This window comes from Octodon degus, unplaced genomic scaffold (assembly GCF_000260255.1).
Source record: "Octodon degus isolate 3935 unplaced genomic scaffold, OctDeg1.0 scaffold00250, whole genome shotgun sequence".
In the NCBI taxonomy this organism is placed as follows: Eukaryota; Metazoa; Chordata; class Mammalia; order Rodentia; family Octodontidae; genus Octodon; species Octodon degus.
Genome location: NW_004524826.1, coordinates 1,775,831 through 1,782,022, shown reverse-complemented (window position 1 = coordinate 1,782,022; position 6,192 = coordinate 1,775,831).

The following is a 6,192-nucleotide window of genomic DNA, read 5'->3' as shown; positions in this document are numbered from 1 at the left end:
CAGCAGCCACATCAGCACATCCAGTCCCTGCATCCTGCAGAAACCTAACACCTCTCTCCACCCACAGCAGGGTCACCAGGAAATTAACACCCACCCTGGCCCTTAGACATAATTAAACCAAACAAAAAGACAGCTGCTCTTACCTTTCTTTCCTAATCACCCACATTCAGCCCAGGGGATTACTAGCTTTGGGGTGCTTTAGGGAGGATTATTCTTTCATTAGTGTCTGGGGTCAGTTCCAATATGATGTTCTAGGAGCCTTTTAAGGTGCCCTCTCATGCCAGCACCGTGTCCTTCTCTGACTGCAAGCCATTTGGCAGCCTGCTGCCTCTCCGACCCCCAAATAGTTATTATTTTTATCACCAGAAACATCACATGACGATAATTTTGTACAAAAATGAGTTTCTAGGAATCTATGAGAATCTTATTCTAAACCCCTAGCTGTGTGCTCTCTAAAAATGAGGAGCAGGAACAGTGACAGATCTGAAAGACGCTTGGCTTCCCCTTAGTTATCAATCCTACATCACCATGCCCTCCTGGGACTAAGAACTGACAGCAAGTGGTGGCCACACAGGTCAGAGGCTGCAGAGAAGGAAAGGCACGTGGCCACCCACACGCATCAGAAGGCAGGAAGTTTAAATGTCCCTCTGCAGGCTAAAGTCTGTTCCCAGCATCCTTTGCCTACTTACATTTTCATTCACTCAGCAAATGCTTAGGTGTCTGTCCTCCTTAGGCAGTGTGCTGAGTGCAGGAGAAAGAGTGATTAGGGAGGACAGACACAGCCTGTGTACTCAGGAGACCTAGAGTGGAGAGGACTACAGGACTGAGCCAAGGAGTGAGGCAAAGCCCGCTTGAGGACACAAGGCTTACTCAGAAGTCTGAAGGCTAAGTAGGAGGCAACTTGGCAAACAGGAGAGAGAGGCAGGTAGAAGAGGATGTGCAGAGATCACAGGGCAAGAAAAAGCACATAAAAAGCTACACAGGCAAAATGAAGGTGAAAAGGTAGGCAGAGGCCATGGAGAACCTGTAGAGCCATTGCCTGATGGGAAGGATGAGTGCGTATTGAAAAGATCACTCAGGCCAGTTACCATGAAGGTGTTAGGGTTTGTGTCTGGATGTCGCCCACAGCCTCATGCAGTCATGGGGCAGCTTCTACAGTCTTTGATTGACCCATGGCCCAATGCGGGGATTATGGCTGTGAGTGCTACACCTGCCCTGGGTGGGGTGCATAGCTTGCATACAGTATAAGGGAAAGAGAAAGGCTTACACTCTGCTGCTCCTCCTTTTCTGCTCTTGCTGCTTTTGTTGTCTTGTCCACCATGAACTGCTGCCTCCTGCCATGTGCCACTCTGCCTTAGAGACAGCAGAGTATGGACTGAAACCTCCACCAACTATGAGCTAAATATACCTTTCCTTCCTTAATTCTGGGTGTCAGGTATTTTGTCCCCGCAACTAGAGAAGAGTAACCAACACAGCAGGGAATGTCCAGCCAGCAAGATAGCTTAGTGCTCTGAATGCCTGCTTAAGCAAGTGCAGGGACCAGGGTTTGATCCCCAGTCTTGCATGCCACACTGGCCCTGCCTCTGGGGTGTACTGAGCCAGCGACTGAGTCCAGGCATGGTGATGCATGCCTGTAATCCCTATCCTGGAAAGGTTGGAAATAGGAGGATCACTATGAGTCTGAGCTGTGTAGTGAAACCCTGTACCAAATACATAAATAGAAGGAGGAAGAGGAAGAAGAGGAGAAGGAGGAGGAGAAAAAGGAGGAGGAGGAGGAGGAGGAGGAGGAGGAGGAGGAGGAGGAGATGTCCCAAAGGAGAGTTAAAATAGATGTGGATAAACAAATTGGTGAATGATGATAGTAGTTAACTCGGATCTCCTCTATCATAGCTCAAAATCACAAATGTCGTGTTTACTTCCCTGCTAAATAACTGGAACCCATGATGGAGCCTTTCCCTCCCAATCCTATTTGGGCTGGCCAAGGTGGAGCGCATGTGAGATCCCTGCACTCTGGGAGATGGAGGCAGGAGGATCACAAACGCAAGCCCAGTCTGGGTATTTAGTGCGAATCTGACTGAAGGCCCTGGGTTTAACCCCAGATTACAATCAATCAATCAACCAACCAAATGGCCTCCTTTGTTGCTCAAGGAGCATCTGCAGTTTGGGCCTCGGGGATTTGGCACCCCAGCCTGTGTTTGCCTCCCATCTGACTCCCATCCTCTCTACTGCAAAGGAGTCTTCACATATAGCCCTCAGCTCACTTCATTTTTCTACCCTAATGGTAGAAACCATTTTTGTTCATAGAGTCTTTGTCCACACCTATGTCTTCAAGAATTCTACCTATTCTCTCTTCCTGTAGACTTACTGTGCCTGTTTTAATATTTAGGTCATTGATCTATTTCCACTTTAGTTTAATGCATGGGAAAGATATGGATCTACTTTTACTCTTCAGCATACAGAGAGAGTTTTTCCAACACCATTTATTAAAGGAGCTATATTTCTTTCAGTGAAGGTGTCTGGCCCCTTTGTCAAAGATGAGGTGGCTGAGGGTTGGCCAGATAGCTTAGTGGACTAAAGCACCTGGTTAGGCAGAGCACAGCAGCCAGGGTTCATTCCCCTGTGTGCCATGCTGGCCCTGCCCTGGGGGCACACTGGGACAGTGATTGAGATGGGCATGGTGGTGTGCACCTATAATCCCAGCACTTGGAAAGCTGAAAACAGGAGACTTACTACAAGTCCAATCTACATAGTGAGACCCTGTAGACCCTGTACTAAATACATTAAAAAATTTTTTTTTTAGTGATTAAGTGGCTGGACCAGGCAGATGGCTCAGTGGAATAAGCACTTCCCTGGCAAGCGCAAGGGCCTGAGTTCAATGCCCAGTTCCAAAAAAAAAAGTCTAAAGATAAGGTGGCTGAGTGTTTGGAGTTGTTTCTGCACCTTCTAGTCTGTCCCATTGGTCCTTGGATCTTTTTTTGTTTGTTTGTTTTGTTTTGTTTTTGTCAATTCAATGCTTTTTTTTTATCATAGTAGTTCTGTCATAGAATTTCAAGTCAGGAACTGTGCCCCCTGCCTTATCTTTGTTGCCCAGGATTGCCTTTGCCAGTCTAGGTCTCTTCTGGATGCAAATTAATTTTAGGAATGTTTTCTCTAGTTCTATGAGGCATACTACAGAGATTTTGATTGGACTTGCATTAAATCTGTATAACAACTTGGGGAGTGTGACAATTGTGTTCACTTCCTACCCATGAGCTAGAGATATCTTTCCATTTTGTTTTTCTTTTTCTTTTTTTGTTGTTGTATTTTAGGGAAGGGTCTACAGGGTGTTTAGGGTCTCACTACTAGATCAGACTCATAGTGATCTGCCTGTTTACAGCCTCCCAAGAGCTGGGATTACAGGTGCGCACCACCATGCCCAGTCTCAACTGCCATCTCAGTGAGCCCCGGGGGCAGGGCCGGCACAGCAGGCCTGGGGATCAAACCCCTGACCCCTGTGCTGCTTGCAGATGCTTTAAACCAGAGTTTTTTGGCTCGTCCTTCTATTTTCTGATACCCTCCTTAATCTCCTTTTTCAGAGCACTGTAGTTTCCAATGTAAAGATCTTTTACTTTATTCATTAGATTGATTCCTAAGTATTTAATTTTTTCATGCTTTTGTGAAAGATGTTTCCCTAATTTCTTGGCCAGTGACTTTGTTATTTGTATACAAGAGTGCTATTGATTTCTCTTTTTTTTTGTTTCCAGGAATTAAACTCAAGGCCTCTGTTTGTCAGGCAGGCACTGCACCACTGAGCTACATGCCCAGCCCTGCTATTGATTTTTGAGTGTTGACTTTGAATTCAGCTATGCTACTGAATTTGGCTATTAAATCTAGAAGTTTTTTGGTAGAATTTTTGGGAACTTATATGTATTATGTCATCTGTGAATAATGATAATGTAACTCCTTACTTTCCTATCTTTATTTCTTCTATTCATCTCTCTTGACTAATTGCTCTGGCTAATGTTTTCAGAAGTATACTGAATAGGAGTGGTGACAGCAGACTTCCTTGGGTTTTTTTTTTTCTGATTTTAGAATGAAAACTTTCAGGGTTAGTCCATCTAGTATGATGTTGGCTGTTGGTCTGTCATAGATGGCTTTTGTCAGATTAAGATATATTCCCAATTTTTTTTTTCATTCCCAATTCTTTGTAGGGTTTTTATCAAGAATGGGTGATGGAGTTTGACAAAAAAAAGCTTTTTCTGCATCTATTGAGATGATCATATGGTCTTTGTCCTTGGTTCTGTTAATATAGTATATTATATTTATTGGTTTGCATATGCTGAACCATCCCTGAATCCCTGGGATAAATGCAACTTGGTCACAGTGTATAATCTTAAAGATTTGCTGCATTCTGTTTACCAGTATTGGTAGGATTTTTGCATCTGTGTGCACTAGGGAGATTGGCCTGTAGTTCCTTTTCTTAGTTGGGTCCTTCTCCAGTTTTGGTATCAAGGTAATGTGTGCTTCCAGGAATGACTTTGTGAGTATTACTTCTCTTTTAATTTCATAAAAGAGTTTGAGAACTAGCAGCATTAGGTCACCTCTCAACTTCTTATAGAATTCAGCAGTGAATTCATCAGGACCTGGGCTTTTTTTTGTTAATGAGTTTTTATTTATATTTTCAAATTCATTCACTGATACTGGGTTATTTTGAATTTTTATATCTTGACCCCATTCAAAAGTCCCTAGGATGCAGTGAACCACTTCTAACTCTATAATCCAGAACTCTTGGAAGCTAAAGCAGGAAGACTGCAAGTTTGAGCATAGCCTGGGAGATTCAGTGACTTAGCAAGACCTGTCTCAAAATTTAAAAACAAACAACAAAAAAAAAAGGGCTAGAGATGTAGCTAAAGGCTCTGTGTTTAATCTCTAGAAAGGAAGGAAGAAATGAAAGGAAGGAAGGAAGGAAAGGAAAAAAAAACAGATTTGGGCCAGGAATATAGCTCAGCAGCACAATGCCTGCTTGGGAAGTGCAAAGTCCTTCCTTCCTTCAAACATAGAGTTTGATTTCCTGTACAAACAAAGAAAAGCCAACCAAAGATTTTCAGATGAATAACAACCCCCCCACCACAACTCATACAATTTGCTATCAGCAAGAACTGTGCTAGAGAAAATAATATAGGGTCAGGGAGATAGCTCAGTGGCATAAGGGCTTGCCTGGCAAGTACAATATCCTGAGTTCGATCCCAGTACCAAAACTTAATTAATTAATTAAAATAAAGGAAATAATACAGGGTATCCTTTGGATAGAAGGAAAATCACCCCAAATGAAAGATCAGAGGAAGGAAGAGCAGTGAAATGCTATATATGTGAAAAACAAAAAACCTATTAACTGTACAACGCAAGTACAATTCTCATTAAGTTTATGCATGATGTGATATCTAGGGTAAGCACTAAAGAAAGGTCAGGGAACACACAATTGTCCAGCTAATTGAGGACACGGGTATAAATTTTAAAATAACTAATCAATATAAAATAAAACAACAAAAGAGACGAGTAGGAAGGAGGGTGAGAATATATGCTTATATGTAAATGACACGGATGAAAGCAATGCTACAAGGAGCAGGAGGGACAAATTACTGTTGTTTTGTTTTGTTTTAATTTATTTTATTTTTTGTGGTCAGCTCAGCCTGCCCAGGGGGTGGGGCTGGCACAGCATGTGGTGCCAGGGATTGAACTGTGGTCCCTGCACACTTGCCTAAGCTTGCCTAAGCAGGCACTTTAGACCACTGAGCTATCTCGCCAGCCCCTGTTGTTTTGTTATAGGAAGTTCTTAACACTCCATGGGAGCTGGGTACATGGATCCTTTGTAAATATATTTTGCAAACTCTAGGCAACCACAAGAAAGAGGAGGAAGAAGAGAAGGAAAAAAAAGAGAAGAAAAAAAAAAGGAAAAGAAAAGAAGCAGGAGAAAGAAGGAAAAGAAACACCACTACCAATACTGCCATACTAAGAAAGTAGGGAAAATACAACCACATATTCAACTGAAAATACAAAAGGCATAAAAAGACAGAAGACAGAAGACAAAAATAAGAACAAGAAGCAAGTGGTCAATGATTATCCTGTGGCAAGAGCACTAAGTGGAGCATAGTAACAAATCATGCTAAATGGGGCCGGGGAGATGGCTCAGCAGAATAAGCACTTCCCTGGCAA